Source organism: Lactuca saligna, chromosome 8, assembly GCF_052625555.1.
Source record: "Lactuca saligna cultivar CGN05327 chromosome 8, ASM5262555v1, whole genome shotgun sequence".
Classification (NCBI taxonomy): domain Eukaryota; kingdom Viridiplantae; phylum Streptophyta; class Magnoliopsida; order Asterales; family Asteraceae; genus Lactuca; species Lactuca saligna.
Window position 1 is genome coordinate 237,780,112 of NC_136424.1, and position 24,670 is coordinate 237,804,781.

The following is a 24,670-nucleotide window of genomic DNA, read 5'->3' on the forward strand; positions in this document are numbered from 1 at the left end:
ATGGCTTACAAACACCAACTAGCAAAGAGAATGATTTGAGAGAGAGGGGAGAGAAGGAAATCGGCCAGGGTATCCTTGCTGTATAGGAGGTGCTGATTTCCCTATCCCAAGGGGTCTATTTATACTTGTAAGGCTCCTAGGGTTTCACCCTTAAACCCTAATTGGATAACTTAGACTCTAAGCAATCCCAATCCCTTCCATAGATAAGCCATGGATGAATTTGAGGCTATCCCAAGCCCTAGAATTCGTCCAACCCATATCCTCTAAGGATTTACAGCCTAAAGTGTAACTATCAAGCAATTGACAGTTTATACCCTCTTATTTAATTAATCTCTTTAAGTCACCAAATTAATACTAATTAATCTATGACTTATATTAATCAAATAACAATATTATTATTCATTATATTATTCTTATAATATATTAATAATATCTATTCTCTCATAATAAATCATCCTACCAAGTTGCTATGGTGAAGGCAACCCAAAAGGACCATGCACAATCGGGTCAATTACTTGCCTAATATAGTTTCGGTCTTAGACACTATTCCAATATTAAGTCCCAAAGGTGGAGACTTTTTGAGAAAAGGAACTCCATAGACCTTGATCTACCCCATTTAAGTGTATTGTGTGTTATAAATCCATAAAAATCCAATATTGGACGTTAAGATTGAGTCGCATGATATTAGGGCTTAATGGGGAAAGAAGATATGTGTTTGATATGATTGGTGACCTTTACAGCCATGCAAAGGCTTAAAGGTTTTGACTTTATGTCTTAAGAGATAGTAGAGTGCCTGGATCTGAGATATGAGCTTATGTCTTAATCTATTTAGACCAAAAATATGAAAATATGATATTGGGACTTACGCTGGGCGTAATCCCAGTACGCGTCGCGTAGGGGGTTGAGTTCGCCGATTCTGGATGACCACGGAGTACGACTTGCGTACAGAGCTGGTATGCGCAACATACCTCCCTACAGTTGACTTTTGTTGACTTTTAAGGTTTGGTCAACATGTGGACTTTTAGACCATTATAGGGGTAAAATTGTCTTTTAGCCTTTTAAGAGAACATGGGAAGGGTTTAGTCTAGCCTTGAGAGCCATTATTGATTTGAGATAATTACTTTATATGATTAGGCGGAGGCTAGATCAGTATTTCGATTTCGATACTTTCCGAGATTTCCTGAGGTGAGTCTTCTCACTATATATTGCCTAGAGTGGTATCTATGTGCAGACTGGAGGGTTTTACATGTTATGTGCTTGCTTGAGATTATGTGCTTTATGATTTGTGTATGCTATGTAATATTAGACCAGACCGGAGGATCCAACGACTTACGAGGCCGGAAGGTCCTCAATCAGACCGGACCTGAGGGTCCAACGATTTAGACCGGACCAGAGGGTCCAACGAGCAATGGGAATGGAGGGTCCCGTTGAGACACATTGACCGGATGGTCTTACCGAGTTATAGCCTCGAGTGGCTTATGTGTTGTATGTGGTATTTTGGGGACCTCACTAAGCATTTATGCTCACCGTGTTATGTGATATGTGTTTCAGGTACCAACGAGGATCGCGGGAAGGTGCCAACATGATTTGTACACACTGATAAAGTATTATGCTTTATGTATTTGAGATTTTGGGATATGTTTATTCTGAGGTAACTTTTGATACATTCGATGTTTTAAGAGTGAAAATTTGTTTTTAAAATTTACGATGTTACAAGTTGGTATTAGAGCCTTCGTTTGAGGGATTCGGATGCACCTTTGGGCGTAACCGGACTCAAACTGAGGATTTGAGAAATTTTTTCATAAAATAAACAATTTTTCTATAAGATTAAAAGATTTTGAGAAAAGCAGAATGGAGCAGTGTGTACGATCAGCCAACGCCCGAACGGTGATTTCCCAAAATACCCTTACATTATGTGTTATGAGATATTATGTGATATCCTATGCATGCTAGAGTAGGCTAGGTATTCATATATGGGACTAGAGTGGCCTGATTTGTGATGCATTAGCCTAGGAGATTACTACTACTATGAGTTACTTCGAGAGTAAGCAGGTAGCAACGAGGAGCTTATAAGTGGTCTACTGGAGGGTAGCCTGTGTTTATTAAGATATAGAGTACTTGTGATTTGGGATCCTAGTAGGAGGACTTGGGGTGAATACTAATGTGGTATGGAAGGTATTATAGGTCCCGTACTACTGGAAACACTAGATCAGTGAGTAGTCCAAGTAAGAATCCCTAAGGTACTAAGGAACAAGTAGGGTTGAATATCAGGTGCAGGTATACTCGAGCGAGTCTTTGATTTCTTTTATGTTGTGTTTCAGAGACATCATGGTTGGGACACGCCACACACCAGGGGGCAGCGGCGTTAGCGGCGAGAAGATTCGTCGGATGATTTATGACGAGGTGGCCGCACCGATCCGGGAGGCCATCCCGGAGATGTTTAGGTCTATCAAGACCATGCTGATTGAGACGTTTGACGAGATATATGCTGCAATTACTAAGGCGGCTGCTGCTGCAGCCACTACCGCTGTTGCTGCTACAAGGCGACGAGGGGGTGACTCGTTGCTGTACCGAGAGTTCAGCAACATGAAGCCACCAGAGTTTGACAGGACTCAGGATCCGATAGCAGCGATGAGGTGGATCTCTGACATTGAGGGATGCTTCTACACTTGCTCTTGTCTAGAGCATATGAGGGTATGGTTCGCTCTGAACCAGCTTCGCTTGGGAGCGAAGGACTAGTGGAAGTTTGTGATGGCTGATTTCACTCCTACAAAGATTACAGTGGTGACCTGGGAGAGGTTCATCACCATGTTCCGAGATGAGTATGTTCCCTCGGTGGACTGGGAACGGTTGGCATAGGAGTTCTTGTCCCTCAAGCAGGGGACGAAGTCCGTGACTGTGATTACACGAATGTTTCATAAGAGGGCTTTGTTTTGCCATAAGCACGTGTCTATCAAACAAGCACGTATGAGCCGATATCTGAGCATACTGAGGAGATACATTCATGAGTTCGTTGCGAACTCAACATACCGTACATTTGTCGAGCTCTAGGAAAATGCCAGAAAGAGGGAGATTGAGTTGGAGACCCAGGCCAGGGAGGAGGTCGAGTCTCAGAGGAAGAACAGGCGACCGGTGCAATCACAGCCGACAGCCAAGTGGGCAAAGCCCGCTGATTCGAGATCTGACAGACATAAGGGTTGCACTTATGGGAAGTGCGGCAAGAGCCATGATGGAGTATGTAGAGCAGGGGTGTGCTACAAGTGTGGCAAGGAGGGACATTTTGCGAGGGATTGGCCATCGGAAGGCCGAGTGCCCACAGCTACTTCAGGGATCAGCACAGGGATCTGCACCTGCTACTAGGGCTACCGAGGTACAGCCAGCAAAGGCCGAGGCACCAAAGGCTCGCAGGAAAGCCTTCCAGTTGACAGCGGAGGAGGTCCGCGCAGCACCCGATGTCGTGGCTGGTATGTATTATTTTATTTACTATTACTATGTTTGAGATATTGTGCTTATATTGTGGTATGCTTAGGTTCTTTTCTTGGGAATTCTGTACCTGCTTTGGTGTTATTTGAATCGGGTGCGAGTCGATCTTTCGTGTCATTAGCGTTTAGTCAGCACATCAGTATTCGATGATAGGCGTTGAGTCGATCTCTACAAGTTTCTATAGCTGACGAGCGAGCAGTTTTTGCTACTGATGTGATTCGAGGATGTGTACTCGAGATTTTCGGTGTTGAGTTCCTGATAGATTTGGTACCGATTGCAATGGGGGATGTCTGTGTCATCGTGGGCATGGATTGGTTGAGCCGATTTGGAGCTATTATTGACTGGGAGCGTCAATTGGTGACCATACGAGACCCTAGTGGGGGAGTACTTACGGTATATGGCAAGGGTGTCCGATCTAGGTCAGCATTTTGCTCGGCTACCTAGGCGAGACATAGTCTATAACATGGATGTAGAGGGTTTGTAGCCTATGTGATGGATACATGAGTTTCCGCAGAGAGGCTGAGTTCTGTCAATGAGGTTCCGATAGTGCGTGAGTTCCCGGATGTTTTTCCCGAGGTGTTGCCAGGTGTGCCTTTGGAGAGGCAGGTGGAGTTCGATGTTGATTTAGTTCCGGGAGCAGTGCCTATTTCCAAGGAACCTAATCGCCTTGCGCCACCAGAGATGCAGGAATGATATTCGCAACATCAGGAGCTGCTGGGGAAGGGATTCATCCAACCAAGTAGCTCGCCATGGGGAGCTCCTATCCTTTTTGTTAAGAAAAAGGATGGTTCACACTGGATGTGCATTGATTACCAGGAGTTGAACAAGTTGATGGTCAAGAAACGTTATCCACTACTGAGGATCGACAATCTTTTTGATCAGTTGTAGGGTGCATCTTGGTTTTCCAAGATAGACTTGAGGTCTGGATATCATCAGATGAGGGTGCATGATGAGGATATCCCGAAGACGACGTTTAGGACTCGTTATGGGTATTACGAGTTCGTGGTGATGTCTTTTGGGCTAACCAATGCACCAACAGCGTTCATGGATCTCATGAACCAAGTGTGCAGACCGATGTTGGACCGATTGGTGATTGTGTTCATCGACGATATTCTAGTGTATTCAAGATCCATATAGCAACATGAGGAGCATCTGAGAGAGATCCTTGGAGTATTGAGATTGGAGAGGCTTTATGCCAAATTCTCCAAGTGTGATTTCTGGTTATGAGAGGTCCAGTTCTTGGGGAACCTCGTTAATCAGAATGGGATATTGGTCGATCCGGCCAAGATTGAGCATTCTAGCATACATGGGGAACAATTTTAACATAAAGTATAGATAGAATAACTTACCTTGTTGTTGCTTGTGTTCCTTGAAACCTTGTGAGCCTAGCACCCCAAGTGTGATGCCTCAAATGCTTCACACAACACCAAATGCTCTTGGAAGAACTTATGAGAGAATACTTACTTCACAAAAACCGGCCAAGCCCTCTATTTCTTTTTGTGTGTCACCAATTTGGGAGGAGATCATATTACTTATATAGTGTTGACACATCTAGGGTTAAACCCTAATGTGTCATGACTCTTCATTTCCATGACCCATGGGTTTGTAACTCCCATGGAGCATCCATGGAGCATCCTATGGGTGGAACCCAACTTGATGATCCATGGAGCCTTTTAGCCCACTATACAAGATATGGATGATTTACTTAATCAACCCATATATTTAATTAGTTATCTTTTGATCACTTAATTAATTCTAAATTAATTCTTGATCAAACTAATCAAATAATATTATTAATATATTAGAACTTATAATATATTAATAATCTCCAAGTGTTATTTCTCTCATTTAGTCTATCCAATTGCATGGTGCCATGCAACCCAAATGGACCATGCCGGGTCGGGTCAAGTACATACCAGAAATAGTTATGGACTTAGACACCTTATCCAACAGTCTCCCACTTGGATAAGTCTAGTAACTATTACTGCAAGTATGACTTCAAGAACCGATCGGCAATCGTAGCTCTTTACAAGGTTTCTCGAAACTTGAGAAGATGATGGTACGCCATTTAAGATAAGTGATCATATAATCCTCTGTTCTAGATATCAGTCGGACAAATACATGGAACAATGTCTTACTTATTGTCCAACATTTGTTTCCCGATTTCCGATTTGTTTGACAAAGAACTTCATTGAACACATCAATTTAGTTCTGACCGGGCCCGGTACATAGGTCAAAACAAAATCATCGAGGGGCCCAGATATCAGCTTCTAATCCAAGAAGGAACAGATAAACTTCGACTCATATGTTTGTTCTACTACTCATTGAATTACACATAAGAGCACGATTTTATAACATCGAGTTACCAATGCGTTTTTCGTACAATCAATGCATAACCAACTCGTAAGTAACAAATCATATCTCTAGGTTTAAAGACTTATATGATATTACCGTCTCACGATCACTCGAGATTGAATTCCATGAAGTGATTCCAGTGAGCGAGGGTTGAGTCCAATGCTTAGAACTTATGAGCACTCATGATTGTTGTAGCCTTGTCCCAGACCTCTACAATCAAACATGACAGTCTTGATTCATACCTACTTCCGATATATGACCGACTGTGGAGGTTTGAATAATATGTTATACCAAACAAATTTATTCTGGAAGTCAAAACATGCAAAAGAAATATAGTAAACGATCGACAAGAGATAGTAACACTTTACTCATAAATAAAACACTTTTATTCATCATCAAATGTCAATTACACTTTACAAATTTCGATATTATCTAACTACTAAATCTAATATCATCCTTCAGCCCTATGCTCCGAGCATGCTGGAGATGCTTAACCCGAGTCAGTCCCTTCGTGAGGGGATCTGCTGGGTTCTCATCCGATGATACCCTCTTTGCCACGAGGAGTCCTTCTTCGATCCGATGTCTGATGAAATGGTATTTTCTGTCGATGTGTCTGGATCTCCCGTGATCCCTTGGTTCCTTGGCTAAGGCAACAACACTTTCACTATCACAGAAAATTTCCATCGGCTCTTTAATAGCTGGTACAACTCCAAGGTCTCCAATGAAGTTCCTCAGCCATAACGCCTCCTTTGCTGCTTCGTTAGCTGCAATATACTCTGATTCACAAGTAGAATCTGCCACTGTCTCTTGCTTGGAACTCTTCCAAGAAATTGCTCCTCCATTTAGGGTAAAGACCCAGCCCGACTGAGAGCGGAAGTTATCCCTATCAGTCTGGAAGCTAGCATCACTATACCCTACAACTCTCAAGTCATCACTCCCACCGAGGGTAAGGACCCAGTCCTTAGTCCTTCGTAGGTACTTGAGAATAGTCTTTACCGCAGTCCAGTGTGCCTTGCCAGGGTTCCCCTGAAACCTGCTAACCATGCTCAAGGCAAAGGCTACATCAGGTCGAGTACACGTCATAGCATACATGATCGAACCTACAGCCGAAGCATAAGGTATTCGACTCATTTCTGCTATCTTAGCCTTAGTGCTAGGGCTTTGTGTCTTACTCAGTTTGGCGTTACTCTGGATGGGCAACTCTCCTTTCTTGGAGTCTTGCATTCTGAATCTCTTCAGAATCTTCTCCAAGTAGGTACTTTGACTAAGTCCAATTAGTCTTTTACTCCGATCTCTCAAAATCCTTATCCCCAAAATATAGGTAGCTTCACCAAGGTCCTTCATAGCGAAACACTTTCCAAGCCAGGACTTTACTTCCTGCAAGGTTGGAATGTCGTTTCCTATGAGTAGTATGTCATCCACATACAATACCAAAAAGCTAACTATACTCCCACTAGCCTTGACATATACACAAGATTCATCTTCACTCCTAGAAAAGCCAAATTCCTTGACCTTTTCATCAAAACAAAGATTCCATCTGCGAGGTGCTTGCTTTAATCCATAAATGGATTTCTCAAGCTTACACACTCTATTAGGGTACTCGTTACTGACAAAACCCTCTGGCTGACTCATGTAAACATCTTCAGCCAACTTTCCATTAAGGAAAGCGGTTTTGACATCCATTTGCCAAATTTCATAGTCATGAAATGCGGCTATGGCTAACAGAACCCGAATAGACTTAATCTTGGCTACCGGAGAAAAGGTCTCATCATAGTCCACTCCAGGAATTTGAGAGAAGCCCTTTGCAACCAGTCTAGCCTTATAAGTGTGTACTTTACCATCCATGTCGGTCTTCTTTTTGAAGACCCATTTGCACCCTACAGTCTTTCGACCTGGTACATTCTCAACCAAGTTCCAAACTTGATTGTCATACATGGATTGTATCTCGCTATCCATAGCCTCTTTCCATTTGGCAGACTCGGGGACTGCCATGGCTTCCTCGTAGCTGTTAGGGTCATCTTGACTTACTAGTGTCTCATCACTAATAAGTGTCTCACCTTCTGCAGTAATATGGAATCCATAGTAATGCTCAGGTGCACTTCTAACTCTTGTGTAACGCCTCAGAGGTACAGATTCGTCAATTGGCTCAACAGGAGTTTCCTCCTCAAGTTGAGGGCTAGAGTTTGAAGTTTCTTCACCACTTGATTCTTTAATTTCTTCAAGATCAACTTGCCTCCCACTGTCTCCTTGGCTTATAAACTCTCTTTCTCGAAAGACTCCTCTTCTTGCTACAAAGACCACATTGTCACTAGGTCTGTAGAAGAGGTAACCAAAGGATTGCTGTGGGTAGCCGATGAAAATACACCTCTCGCTTCGGGGTTCGAGCTTATCATGAGTCTCGCGTCTCACAAAAGCCTCGCAGCCCCAAATCTTGATGTGGTCTAGTTTAGGTACTTTACCAGTCCACATCTCGTGAGGAGTTTTGGCAACTTTCTTTGTAGGGACTAGATTAAGGATATGGGCGGCAGTCTCTAAGGCATACCCCCAGAATGAGATTGGTAGCGAAGCTCGACTCATCATGGAACGAACCATGTCCAACAATGTTCGATTACGCCTCTCAGCCACACCATTCAACTGCGGTGTCCTGGGAGGTGTCAATTGTGAGACAATCCCATATTCCTTTAGATAGTCTAGGAACTCTGAACTAAGATACTCACCACCTCGATCGGATCGAAGCATCTTAATGTTCCTGCCCAATTGATTCTCGACTTCCTGTTTAAATTCCTTAAACTTCTCGAAAGTCTCTGGCTTATGCTTGATTAAGTAGACATATCCATATCTACTGTAATCATCGGTAAAAGTCAAATAATAACGATTAGCATCTCTTGTGGCATGTTTGAATGGTCCACACACATCCGTGTGTATAAGGTCCAACAAACCTTCACCCCTTTCACATGAGCCTGTGAAGGGTGACTTTGTCATTTTTCCAAGTAAGCATGATTCGCAACTATCATTTGACTTTAGGTCAAACGACTCCAAGACTCCATCCTTTTGGAGTTGGCCTATGCGTTTCTTGCTTATATGTCCAAGACGACAATGCCATAATGATGCTTTATCCAAGTTATTATTATTAGAATCAATACACAAAACATTATTTCCTAAGTTATCTACAATAGATACAGCTTCATACACACCATCACAAGGTAATGCTTTAAAATAAAGTACATTATTAAAGAAAGCATTAATCGAACCAACTTCATTATCAAACGAAAAGGTGAAACCTTGTTTGTACAATGCATGAAAGGAAATAATATTTCTTGCCATTTCTGGCGAATAACAACATTTATTCAAATCTAAATTTAACCCACTACTTAGCGATAAAGTATAAACTCCAATCTTGGTGATAGGTGTAACTTTCCTATTCCCCATGATTAAGTTTATTCTTCCTTGCTCCACATTCTCACTTCTTCCTAGTCCCTACAAGTCACAACAAATATGAATACCGCAACCTGTATCAAGGACCCAAGATTTCGAATGGGGTGAGTTATTAGAAATGATAGTGTAAATACCTGCATGGTTGGGTTTGACTTTCCCATCCTTCACATCTTGCTGGTACTTTGGGCAGTTCCGCTTCCAATGAGCTTTTTCATGGCAATAGAAGCATTCAGCCTCTTTTGGGTCAGAAGAAGGAGTAATGAAACCTTTCTTGGTTCCACTTGAAGAAGAGCCATCAAGGGTCCGAGCCTTGGTACCTTTCGATGATCTCTTTCTCTTCCTCCCTCGACTTTGACCGATTGCCAAGACCGGAGTTGAGTCTGGAGTAGGAGTGATAGCAACCGACTTCCCCTTAAGACCTGTTTCTGCGGTCTTGAGAAGTCCCTGAAGTTTGCTGAGGGTGACCTCTTCCTTGTTCATGTGATATGTCATGCGGAATTGATCATAGCACGATGGTAAGGAGTGCAAAATGATATCTATTGCAAGCTCCTCAGGGAAGTTCACATTGAGCTTCAGCAACCGATCCACATACCTTTGCATTTTCTGCATGTGGCTCGTGACGGACTCTCCGTCCTTCATCATGGTTGTTATCATGGAGCAGATGACTTCGTACCTCTCTTGTCGTGCACTTTGATGGTATCTTTCCATCAAATCTTGGTGCATTTCATAAGGGTAGAAGTCTTCATAAGACTTTTGGAGTTCAGCTGTCATGGTGGCTAACATGATGCAAGCCACCTTGGTTGCATCTCTTTCATGAGTATGAAAGTCAGCGATCTCCTGGGGAGTTGCAGTGGACTCGTCAATTTCCTTAAGCTCCTTGTCAAGGACATATTCTTTGTCCTCGTAGCGGGTAATCATCCTGATGTTTCTGATCCACTTATTGAAGTTGGATCCATCAAAGGTGACTTTCCCACATAGACTCATAAGAGTAAAGGAGCCATTAGGATTCGAGCCAGAAGCATTAGTTGAAGACATCTGAAAAGAAGAACAAGTTTAGTTTAGATTTAAGAGAGTCCTTAATAAAACACCCAAATGTAATATTAAGGCTAGGATCCAATCACAATATAATATAACTTAGAAGAGGTATGCCGTAATCTAAGCTATACCATATTTGAAAGGTAGGTGAATGACGATTCACCAATTTCCACCACGAAAACCGAAATATTAAATATTTAGTTTTTATTGGTTTTAGAAATTCCTAGATTCTTTGAGATCCAATGAACTTTTCAAAGGCATGTTTCAATCTCGGGAGTGCCCTCCAGATTTTGTGACTGGGATGCCGACGATCACAAAACGAGGTGTGAAGTAACCATGCAAATCACTTGGTACCCTTAAAGTTTATCACTCAATCGATGTGCCGGTAAACCACACACGCTCCACCGATACTATAATAAACCTTAAGTCACCCTTTACCTACCTTGTTAAGTCCAATTTAGTGTGCCGGTTAACCACACACGCTCCACCAACGACTCAGACAAAGTGTAAAGTGTAATTTCATGGATTAGCACCTTATTCACATTTTCCTAAAGTAACTAAGATTGGGAATTTAATAAAACATTTAGTTACTTTATAATATTCATCATACTTTGAATGAGAATTTATAAGTCCTTGTCTTACCCGTTCGGCTAACGACCCTCCACCAGTCAAGCAAGCGGTGGGTGAGAATATTCACCCATTAAGTCACCATTTTATAGGCAACAACCTTATACCCACCTTATAGACCGGCTTCGTGAATGAGGCGTACTAGCGGTAAGATGGCTTTATTCTTATACATATATATATAATTATTAAATTATCATAATATAAGTATAAGGGTTGAATTTTAACTTTTAAAATTCTAGGGGTTGGAACTAAAGTTTTAACTTAACTTTACTTGTTCCAAAACTTGAGGGCAAGTTTTGTAACTTTCAAAACTTTTCATTTCTTGTAACTTATGAGTTTAATAGAGTCATAAAATGAAGACTCTTCATTTTTATAACTCTTGTGTTTTTCTTAATGGTTTTAACTCAAGTGTGACTCTTGGTTTTCCATAACTTAAGGATAAGTTATGAACTCCATTAAAACACATTATGATCAAGAATTAAGCTACCAAATAGGTTACAAATAATTCCTAAGATCATCTAAAACATCATAAGAACAAGAACATGAATATGAACACAATCAAAAATTACATAAAACTTTGTAATTTTGATAACTAGTTGTTGTAAATGAATTAGCAAGACATTACACCACCAAAAACAAGTTTACATTTACTAAAACAGTTTAGGGTAATGTTTCTAATTCATTTTCCAGCAACTGAATCGAAATTCTGCACTCATTCGACCCTACTCGCCGAGTGCATGAACATGACTCGCCGAGTTGGTTGAAGATACACATGGACTCGACGAGTCCCCCCTATAGACTCGACGAGTCCATTCGCAGACAGCAAATTTCCGATTCTGTTTTCAACTTTTAAGCACAAATAAGAACAAACAAGCCTAGGCTCTGATACCACTGATGGGTTTTGAGCATTCTAACACTTCCTAAGTGTACATGCAACCCTAATAACCTTGGATCTATGTTTGTCTAATTTGTCATGCAAAGTTGATTTCCAAGGTTATATTCCTATCTAGCATACATGGGGAACAATTTTAACATAAAGTATAGATAGAATAACTTACCTTGTTGTTGCTTGTGTTCCTTGAAACCTTGTGAGCCTAGCACCCCAAGTGTGATGCCTCAAATGTTTCACACAACACCAAATGCTCTTGGAAGAACTTATGAGAGAATACTTACTTCACAAAAACCGGCCAAGCCCTCTATTTCTTTTTGTGTGTCACCAATTTGGGAGGAGATCATATTACTTATATAGTGTTGACACATCTAGGGTTAAACCCTAATGTGTCATGACTCTTCATTTCCATGACCCATGGGTTTGTAACTCCCATGGAGCATCCATGGAGCATCCTATGGGTGGAACCCAACTTGATGATCCATGGAGCCTTTTAGCCCACTATACAAGATATGGATGATTTACTTAATCAACCCATATATTTAATTAGTTATCTTTTGATCACTTAATTAATTCTAAATTAATTCTTGATCAAACTAATCAAATAATATTATTAATATATTAGAACTTATAATATATTAATAATCTCCAAGTGTTATTTCTCTCATTTAGTCTATCCAATTGCATGGTGCCATGCAACCCAAATGGACCATGCCGGGTCGGGTCAAGTACATACCAGAAATAGTTATGGACTTAGACACCTTATCCAACAGGGAGGTGTCGAGATCAACCACCGAGATCAGGAGTTTTCTAGGGTTGGTCGGCTACTATCGGAGATTTATCAGAGATTTCTCCAAGATTGCCGTTCCCCTCACCAGATTGACCCAGAAGGGCATTGGTTTTACTTGGAGTCCCGAGCAGCAGACCTCGTTTGAGACTCTTCGACATAGATTATGCAAAGGACCGATGTTAGCCCTTCCGGAGGTAATGAGGATTTTGTTGTGTATTTTGATGCGTCTGTATTAGGATTGGGTGCGGTGCTTATGCAGAGAGGGCACATGATAGCATACGCATTGAGGCAGCTGAAGCCTCATGAGATGAGGTATCCCACCCACAATTTGGAGTTGGGGGCAGTGGTGTTCTCGCTCAAGATATGGCGCCATTATTTGTATGGGGTTTGGTGTAACATATACACGGATCATAAGAGTTTGAAGTATCTGATGGATTAGCCCAACCTGAATATGCGCCAAAGGAGATGGTTGGATGTCATAAAGGATTACGACTGTGAGATCCTGTACCACCCGAGCAAGGTTAACGTAGTAGCCGGTGCTTTGAGCTGCAGGGCAGAGAGTGCCCCGATTTGAGATATATGTATAAGGATGACGGTAATGACTTCGGTGTTGGATACCATTCGAGAGGCCGAGGCAGAGGCTATGAGACCGGAGAACCACAAGAGAGAGCGGGTGATTGGGCGGGTAACAGAGTTTGTTACCGATAGTCAAGGGCTTATGACCTTTCATGGTCGGATTTGGGTGCCGTTTATGGGTAGGGCACGTAGCATAATGATGGAGGAGGCACACAGATCGAGATTCTCGATCCATCCCGGGGCCACTAAGATGTATTTGGACCTGAAGAGAGATTATTGGTGGCCCTGTATGAAGAGGGATGTGGCGTAGGTAGTAGAGAGGTGCTAGACGGTCGTCTGGTTAAAGCCGAGCACCAGCATCCGCATGGCAAGTTGCAGCCACTAGAGGTTCCCCAGTGGAAGTGGGAACATATTTCTATGGACTTCATCACTAAATTGCCGAGGACCGCGAGGGGTGTTAATGCAATTTAGGTGATTGTGGATCGGCTGACGAAGAGCGTTCAGTTCCTTGCTATCAGTGAGAGCTTTTCTACGGAGAGGCTGGCAGAGATATATGTTATAGAGGTAGTGTCGCGACATGGAGTGCCAATCTCGATTGTGTCAGACTGAGATGTACGTTTCACTTCCAGGTTCTGGAAGAAGTTCTATGAGGAGTTGGGTACGAGATTACACTTCAGTACTGCTTACCACCCACAGACGGATGGCCAGAGTGAGCGAACGATTCATTTGCTCGAGGACATGCTTCGAGCATATGTTATGGACTTCGGGGGAAGTTGGGACACATACCCACCTTTGGCTGAGTTTTCTTACAACAACAACCACCATTCGAGTATTGCTATGCCTCCCGTTGAGCTTTTATATGGGAGGAGGTGTCAGACTGCCCTCTGTTGGGGAAAGGTAGGGCAGCGAGTGATGGGTAGTACTGAGATAGTGCTTAAGACGACTGAGTAGATACAACAGGTCAGACAGAGGTTACTGACATCCCAGAGCCTCCAGAAGAGTTATGCGGATAGAAGGAGATCCGAGCTTGAGTTCCAGGTTAGAGACTTTCTACTCCTAAAGGTATTTCCTTGGAAAGGAGTGATTTGATTCAGGAAGAGGGGCAAATTGGGACCCCAATACATTGGTCCTTTTAGGGTGGCCGCTCGGGTGGGCAAGCTAGCTTACCGTTTGGAGCTACCTAAGGAGTTGAGTCAGATTCATAAAACCTTCCACGTATCCCAGTTGAGGAAGTGTGTGGCCGATGAGGTGACAGTTGTACCATTGGGGGATATTTAAGTGGACGTGAGCCTGAATTACATTGAGAGGCCAATCGCAATACTGGATAGGAAGATCAAGGTTATGATGAACAAGGAGGTGCCTCTGGTTCAGGTCCAGTGGCAACATCGGAGAGGGTCCGAGTTGACTTGGGAGACAGAGTCGGAGATGCGGGAGCAGCATCCGAAGTTATTTGTGGCACGAAACTTCGAGGGCGAAGTTTGATTCTAGTGGGGGAGAATTGTAACATCCTGAAAATTTGGTATATCTATTTAATCCTTCTTCTTTTCCAAGTTGTCAAAAGTAGCCAAAAATAGAAAATGGTGACAAGTGGGTATGCTGGGCGTACTAAAGGGTACGCTGCGCGTACCTATAGGCGTGCCTTTGACGCAGACTCAACCCAGTACGTGGGGCGTAACAAAGTGAATGTGAGGTGTACTGGGACCAGACTCAAAATCCTAAATGATATACGAGTACTATAAAAGGAATGCTATGGCCTCCATCCCAGCCACCATTTCCAGTGAGTGAAACCCTAAGTGAGCTAAACCTTCGTTCTAAGCTTGTGTGTGTGTGTTTTTGGGCTTGAAAGTGTCTTTGTGTGCTTGTGAAGAAGAAGAGAAGATCTTGAAGAGGAAGGTTTGGAGTCCAGGTTTCTAGATCTAAGCTAAACAGAGTGGGGAGCTTCTCTCAGAGGTAAAAAGCTTCAAACTTTACCACTCTTTTGTTATGAGCAACATATAGGAGCATTTTAGGGTTTAAGTCCCAAAGGTGGAGACTTTTTGAACAAAGGAACTCCATGGACCTTGATCTACCCCATTTCAGTGTATCTTGTGTTATAAATCCATAATAATCCAATCTTGGACGTTAAGATTGAGTCATGCATGAGATTAGGGCTTAATGGGGAAAGAGTATATGTGTTTGATATGATTGGTGACCTTTACAGCCATGTAGTAGAGTGCCTGGATCTGAGATATGAGCTTATGTGTTAATCTATTCAGACCAAAAATCATGAAAATATGAAATTGGGACTTACGCTGGTCGTAAGCCCAGTACGCACCACGTAGGGGGTCAGGTTCCCCGATTCTCGATGGCCACAGAGTATGCCCTACGTACAGAGCCGATACGCGAAGCGTACCTCCCTACAGTTGACTTTTGTTGACTTTTAAGGTTTGGTCAACATGTGGAATTTTGGACCATTAGAGGGGTAAAATGGTCTTTTAGCATTCTGAGAGAACATGGGAAGGGTTTAGTCTAGCCTTGAGAGCCGTTAATGATTTGATATAACTACTTTATGTGATTAGGCGGAGGCAAGATCAATATTTCGATTTCGAGACTTTTCGAGATTTCCTGAGGTGAGTATTCTCACTATACATTACCTAGAGTGGTATCTATGTGCAGACCTGAGGGTCTTATGTGTTATGTTCTTGCTTGAGATTATGTGCTTTATGATTTATGTATGCTATGTGATATTAGACCGGACCGGAGGGTCCAACGACTTACAAGGCCGGAGGGTCCTCAATCAGACCGGACCTGAGGGTCCAACGATTTAGGCTGGACTAGAGGGTCCAACGAGCTATGGGAATGGAGGGTCCCGTTGGGACACATAGACTGGAGGGTCTTACCAAGTTATAGGCTCGAGTGGCTTATGTGTTGTATGTGGTATTTTGGGGAACTCACTAAGCATTTATGCTTACCGTGTTATGTGATATGTGTTTCAGGTACCAACGAGGATCGCGGGAAGGTGACAGCATGATCTGTACACAGTGATAGAGTATTATGCTTTATGTATTTGAGATTCTGGGATATGGTTCTTCCGAGATAACTTTTGATACATTTGATGCTTTGAGTTTACCTTATGAGCTATGTTGTGTTTTAAGAATCAAACATTGTTTTGAAAATTTACGACGTTGCAAGGGTATTGGGTTTTAATTGGATTGAAACTCGTAGATCTTTTGAGATTCATTGAACTCTTCAATGGCATGTTTAAATCTTGATTGTGCCCTCTCAAGTTTGTGACTGAGATGTTGAGGATCACAAACAAGGTGTGAATAACCATGCAAATTAACTTGGTATCCTTAATCTTTATCGCCTAATTAATGTGCTGGTTACCCACACGCGCTCCACCGATCTATGATAAACATTAAGTTACCCTTTTCCACTCTTACTAGTCCATGTTAGTGTGTTGGTTACCCACACACGCTCCACCAACGACTTGGTAAGGTACAAGGTGTAATTTCATTGGTTAGCAACAAATTCACATTTTCCTAAAGTAACTAACATTGGGAATTTTTAAAAGGTTTAGTTACTTTATATTCATCATTATACTTTTAATGAAAATTATATTCCTTGTCCTACCCGTTCGGCTAACGAACCTCCCCCAGTCAAGTAAGTTGTGGGTGGGAGTAAAGACCAATAAAACAACCATTTTATAGGCAATAACTTTATACCCCCCCCCCCCCTTATAGACTGGCTTCGTGAATGAGGCCTACTAACGGTAAGACAGACTTTGTTTTTATACATATAGATAAATATTAACTATTAATATTATAATAGTATAAGGGTTGAATTTTAACCTTTAAAATTCTAAGCGTTTAACTTGGTACTAAAGTATTCATGGGGGGAAACTTTACAAATTCCAAAACTTGAGGGCAAGTTTTGAACAATTCAAAAACTTTTGGTTTCCAAAACCTACGAGTTTAAGGTAGTTTAATGGAAAACTGTTCAAGTTCCATAACTTGAGGACAAGTTATGGAAGACTTTAAAAACATTTAAAAAACGAGAATCTTCATTTTCATAACTTATGGAAATTTTATGAGTTTTAAAATTCATAAATGAGACTTTTCATATAAATTGAGGACAAGTTACAAAAACACATATTATGAACAACTTTTAGATCAATTTGGATCGAAAACAATTATCGCATAATTTTTCTATCAATCTAAACTAACTCATAATAACAAGATAATTCAAATCATACAATTTTCATGTAATTAGCCTAACCATTAAACTAATACAAAACATGAAACTTTTGACAATTATCTTTTGAATTGGATTAGAGTGATCATTACCACATCAAAAATAGGTTTATAAGTTCAAAAACAGCTTAGGGTAATGATTATAGTCCAATTGCAGCCTTAAAAGTCGAAAATCTGCACTCAGGACCTCTTACTCTTCGAGTGTATGAACCTACTCGACGAGTAGGATGAATTTGTTCATGGACTCGGCGAGTCCCCCTATGGACTCAGCGTGTCTACAGTCCAGACAGCCAGAAAATTGATTTTTTCAGCAATTGGATCAAGTATAATTGAAAACCAAGCCTAGGATCTGATACTATTGATGTGATTTGTATACTACAACATCCTATGGTGCACATACAACCCTAAATACCTTGGATCTATGTTTTCACTAATTATACATGCAATTGTGTTTCCAAGGTATTAAACCTATAACTAGCATGCAATTTCATATACCATACAAGATACTAGTTAGGGTAATATACCTTTTGTGTAGCTTGAAGTCTTGATGTATTTGGCCTAAAGAGCTTAACCCCACTAGTTTGGAAACCTCATATGAAGTCACAACACATCATGGACAAAGGATGAAACTTGAGAGAGATTTCATACACACCAAAAACTGTCTATATCCTCCAAGAATACATTAGTAGGTGATTTTGGCTTTGAAGTAACATATTTATATGTGGAATTCCAAAGGTCATGGATAAACCCAAAACCATACCCATGGTTTTATGATCCATAGTTCATGTGGCCCAACTCTTTATGTATCCATGCATAAACTTGGTCCAACATGGTTCATAAGCCCAACACATATAAATATAACTAATTCCCATAATTAATCCCCATAGATTTAATTTAGTCTCTTTTGATCACAAAATTAATTCCAAATTAATTCTTGATCAATAATAATTAAAACATATGATTTCATATTAAGATATTAGAACTTATAATATATTAATAAATCATATATAACCTTCTCTCAAGAGTCTATCCTAACAAATTGTTCTGATGATATGGAACCCAAATGGACCATGCTACTATCTGGTCAAGTACATACCAATAATAGTTATGGGCTTAGACATCTAATCCAACATACTCTGCATATGAAAGTACACATGGTTTTCGAAGAATGTTCAGTAGCATTGATTGTACATATTTGGAGTGGGAAACTATCGAAATGCATAACGATAACAATTCACAAGGGTGATCATGGAGTGCCGACTATAATACTAGAAGCAGTATTATCAAACAGTTTATGGTTTTGTCATGATTTATTTAGCATGGCAAGGTTAAACAACGACCTAAATGTACTAGGTGCATCATCGATATTCAATGACATTTTGCAGGGTAAAGCTTCCGATTTTTCATATGTTGTGAATGACAATGAATACAAGTTTGGTTATTACCTTGGAGATGGAATATATCCGGAGTATGTTACATTTGTCAATTCATAAACATATCCACAAGATGAAAAAAAGGAAATTGTTCAAGTTCGCATAAGGATCGGCAATAAAGGATGTTGAATGGGTTTTTGGTGTGCTCAATAAAAAATGACACCTGATGCAAGCACATGATAGAAGAAAATAAATAATGTAATGATTTCTTGTGTCATTTTGCATAATATGGTACTTGAAGATAAGTGTCAAACTATCTGTATGTATAACCCAAATGATGTACTTCATCCACTTACACAAATACAAGTTGGTAACCCAAAATACTAGCAGCAGTCTCTGCGGCTGTTACCGCTGTCTAAAACATAGCCGAATCCACTTGTGGTGGAGGCGGTGGTGGTAGTGGTGGTGGTGATGTGGTGTACTTACGCTTGTTGTACTTTCAGGGTGACATTTTATTGCCACAGATGGAATTGACGATAAGTATTTGATAAGAGTTATGTTTGGACATTATTGTAATGAAACATTACATTTATGTATGTCAAGGTTAGTGGTTATTGAGTGTTACTTTGTACATATAATTGAAATCCTGTTATACCAAATAAAGATGAACATATAAGACATAGCAGATAACAACATCCATAAATAAAACACATGTTGGTTTCATAGATGATAGAGTAGTGGTACATAACTTTTGGAAAATTGACCGTTATAAGGTCTACAATACATCAAGATAACAATCCAACAACATAACGACGCTCTGAATAATGTAATTACTTAGATGTAGGGTCGGTCCTACATAAAATGGAAAAAGTCAGGTAGCACCAATGCATACCCATGATCCTAGTCTATGACAAGTGGTGAGTAGAATGAATCCTACTCTCGATGAGTAGTCTACTGTGGTACCTGGGATGAAGTAGAGGCACCTTGAAGCTCAGCTAATCAACACTCAGCGACGGTCACTCTCTCCTCAAGTGTTGCATGCCTCTGCTGATATTCCCTTACCTCCACTCACACGGTAGTAAGGTACTCGATGAGTCGCTCCATAGGGTAGTAATCCCTCTCGAGGTCTCGTGTGCATACGTCAGTGACCTCCATGACAACTCTCATCTCCCTGAATTGGTTCGTCGTCATCTGAGCCTGATCACCAATGTCTGAGATCCATCGAATCAAAATAGGAAGGGCTCGATCAGCAGGTCCTCCATGACGAAGGTCATAAAATCCTTGCTCCATCCCAAAAGGTGGGTGTTGCCTCTAGTGCCGGCTCTATCTCTCAAGATCATATGCCCAGGGGGCATATGGCCATTATAGCCCCAACGGTGTACATGTACCCTAGCCATGTAGGGAGGGTCGATGACTTAGGACTCCGCGTCCAACTCATTCTCCTCTTTTTCCCGTACTTCCTCTTCAACTTCTTCCTCCGATTCATCCTCTAGGGCCTCCTCGGGATCCTCCTCAGGATCCACCTCTATCTATCCTTCGTTCCCCTAGTTAGCGAAGTAAGGATCTCCTAGATGGTGAAAAACCACCATGGCCACTGTATGAGAATATAAGCACAAGAAAATAAATAAATAAAATGCCAAAATACCCCTATAGTATTTTATTTCTATAACATCCCAAAATAGAGACCCATTTTTTTTCTTTTAAAGTATATTACTTGTGAAATAATCAACGGAAAACAACATTTAAAATCCTTTCAAACATAAAGTCACAAATCACAAGTCTCAAAACCATATTAGTAAATAGTGTAATATCATAGTACAATCCTAGGTTTCTCAAATGCGGAATATCATGTGTGAATGTGTGATGCACTGTTACCCCATCGACTCCTTGCTGTTAGATGAAGAGGTACCTGAAACCAAAACTAAAAATAGTAAGCACAAATCTTAGTGAGTTCACCCATCATACTCATACCAAATAATGCATAATATTCGGAATCTTTTAATCGTTAAGTATCGAACATAGCCAGAAGCTGGGCTCCTCCTCGGTATCTTTCAACCGGTAACCGAGAACTAACCTCCCTGTCGATATCTTTCAACTGGTAACTGGGAGCTACCCTCCCCTTTGATATCTTTCAACTTGTAACCAAGGACTATTTCACCCCAACTACTTCTAACACATATCAAGCGTAACAAACATATCAAGCACAATAATCATATCGGGCACCATAATCATATATCATATCAACACTAGATAATTACCACAAAGACAATCATCTAACCAACCCTCTTACTTGTGGGCCGAGATTGTGGCCATAGACCCACTCCTACTAAGAGAAAACTCACCTCAAAGTCATGTAGTGTCTGCACTGATCTCGATATGAATACCAACTATCCTCGAATCCTCGATCCCTACACAGAACTTTTCTAACTTATCAATCCACACTTGCAACCCTTACAAAGGGTTAACTCCAGTCCAAGACAAAGTCATGGTCAACACCTTGGTTAATTGGCAATCATCTGGTCAAAATCAACATATGATTGACTCAAATCGCCGAGTTGGTCCACCAACTCGTCGAACACCCATATCCAAAAAATACCATAATCCCATCCCTACTTGTCGATTCTAGGAAGAGCTTGATGAGTTCGCCTTCAACAACACATCGGACTATCTTCATCCGACTCGCCGAGTTCGTCCATGAAATCGTTGAGTTCATCTTCATCCATAAGAAGGTGTTCAGTCTATGAATCACCAAGTTCCCCTTGAACTTGTCGAGTCCGTCTTCATGTGGTTGGGACATTGCCTTGACCTCACTGAGTCTATTCATCCACTCGCCGAGTTTTATGATTTCCAGGTCCCTAGTGAGCTTAAGCAATTGAGAGACCTTCAATCTTAGCATCTGGTCGATCAATAGAAAGGATTTGGTGGAAAATACGCCCCTACTCCCCGAGTCCCATGAACGACTCGCCAAGTCCCTCTTTGTCCAAAACTATACAGTCGATTATAATGGGTCTTAACGCATCAAAACCATAGATCTGGCCTCCTAGGGTCCATTTTATATGTAAAGCTACAAACTTGATGTCCATGCATGGGGCCTTTCGCTCAAAAAGCCATAAAAAGAGGTCTGAAAGATGCATGAAGTGATTATGGCAACAAAGTTGGCACCTTTATGCCATATGGACCCCTAATAGCTCCAGATCTGAAGTGCAACACCAAGCACACATACAAAATCCGATTATGGCTTCACTATGCTCATAAAAAGGGTAGAAATAGTCCCAAATCAAAATATAAGAGATTGATGGTCAAGGTGTTAGGTTTTATACAAATAATCCTATGTGTGCAAGCAACCCTAGAGTTGGATCTATTTTTTCACTATTAGACATACAACTTTATGAACACAAAAAGAAACCTGCATGCTACTACTATTTTTGAAATCCAAATAGAATAATAGAATACATACCTCTTGTTATTATATAGTAATAACAAATAGTTCCTTGAATCTCCTTAGCTTTTGAAAGCAAGTACCACAAGTGTAGTACCTCTAATGGCTCACAAACACACTTAGGTGAGAGGATGAATATGAGAGAGAGGAGGAAGGGTATTAAGCTCCAAAATTAGGCTATAGTAGGGTTTTCCCAAGGGATGGGCGAATTCCTAAGCCTAGGGGCTATTTATACTTAAGGCTAGCTAAGGTTTCAAGGTGGAAACCCTAATCCCTTAGCTTAGGGCCTAAGCAAGTCCATGGACTCCTTTCCTTAAGCCCTTGGACGAAAACTCCTAAATCCTTCTAGGATTTTCGTTCAAGCCTTAATAAAGGTGATCCAATGGCCCAAAGTCTCAACTATCAATAATTACAAAACAGCCACTGTACTTTTAATTAATTCATTTAATACCAAAATTAATTCCTAATTAATTTCTGATTAAATACAAATTAATAATATGATTCCTATTTAATATATTATTCTTATAATATATTAATAAATCATATTTACACCCTAATTGATTATTCTTAACAATAAATCAGCCTCTTTCCTTAGTAGTCATCCTGTCTAGTCGCCAGTGTGAAGGCAACCTAAAAGAACCATGCTACAACCGGGTGAAGTACATACCAAATATAGTTATGGACTTAGACACTAATCCAACAGTCTCCCACTTGGATAAGTCTAATAACTATTATGCATATGACTTTAGATCCTGATCAACAATTGTAGCTTTCAGAAGTCGCTATCAACTCTGATCTTATCTGATATGAGTCCTTTTGTTAATGGATCATATATTCCTCCATTCTAGATATCATATATACGTGAGACATGGATTGAAATCATTCTCTTAGTCTATGTGTTGTTTCCTGATTTCCGATTCATGATAACTGACTAATTTAAAAAATAAAATTAGTCCTGGCCCGGTCGAGCATTTGCGTTTGTCATCACTAAATCATCGAGGGCCCACATATATCGCTTTTATCCCACTCTGGGTAAAAGGAACAGATAAACCATGACTCAATGCTTGCTTGTACCTACTCATTAAATCACACACAACAATATGTTTTATAACACCAAGTTACTGGTGCGTTTGCCTATGATCAATGCGCAACCAACTTGCAGAATACAACTCACACATCTCGATTTCACGAATATAAGATATTATCGTCTCACCAATCGCTCGTGATAAAATCCATAAAGCGATCCAAGTGAGCGTGGGTTTAATCCAACGCTCAAATCATGTTCATAAGCACTCATAAATGTTGTAGCAAACCTTTTCTATGTCTAATACACTTTAAACAATCTACAAACCAATTCATGACAATCTTCTTTCATACCTACTCCCAAAGTATGAGCAATTGTGGAACGTTCGAATAATTCGATTTTTTTTAAACTCAATTATTCAAGAAGTCAAAACATGCAAAGTGAAACACAATAATAATCGAATCCAGTATGGTCCCAAACTTTTGAGTATAAATAAAACTCCTTTTATTTAGTCACCATATTGATTACACATTATTCATTGTATAATGTTTTGGGTAATCAACTTATTACTTGAATTATAACAACAATTGTCCTGTGCTTTTAGCATGAACACTATGTTTACCTATGGTCCTTACTATGCGAAATAGTATAATTGAATAACATTTACAATCACACTCATTTCATAATTCTCAATCCTTACCACAAGTGTAAGAATACCAAATTCTTGCCACTTACAGAATATGTTAGATTTAAACATTTTATGGAATGATCCTTTTGTAATGTTACAACACCAAAGTCACAAAGACCTTTTCCAATGAAATTACAAAGTCTTCTATTAGATATTGTTGCAAGATAACTCCATAGATATGAAGTCTCACATTCAAAGTACATTTCTGTGAACATTGTTTTTGCATAAAAGTTTCTAATCTAGACATATAGACTCTTAATGTCCAACTCCCAATAAGAAAACATTTCCATATTTTCTATATGACAACTCATTATTAATAGAATCATATATAATAAAAATAATGTCAGTATGGTCCATTGTTACTATACTTCCAACTACTCATAAGCGACCAATCCTTGGCGAACCTTCGATTGTCCTCTTGATAGTTTTTTAATTAATTTACTCATGTTCGATTCTAGTCCTTTTTCCCTCTTAATTTCCTAAGCATTTGGAAAATTTTAGAACAGTCAATTATTACAGCATATGCGATCGATCCTATACTTGAAACGTATGGAACACGAAGCATAATGTCTTACATGAAGACATGATAATTTATCAGTCTTTTTCCATAATATTTCTGTTTGCCATGTTCTCAAAACTCGAATTAAGAAAAGGGATGTCGTAATCATAATCGAATTTTGAGAATGAAATTCATATATTTGACTAAATTTGATTAAAATTTCTT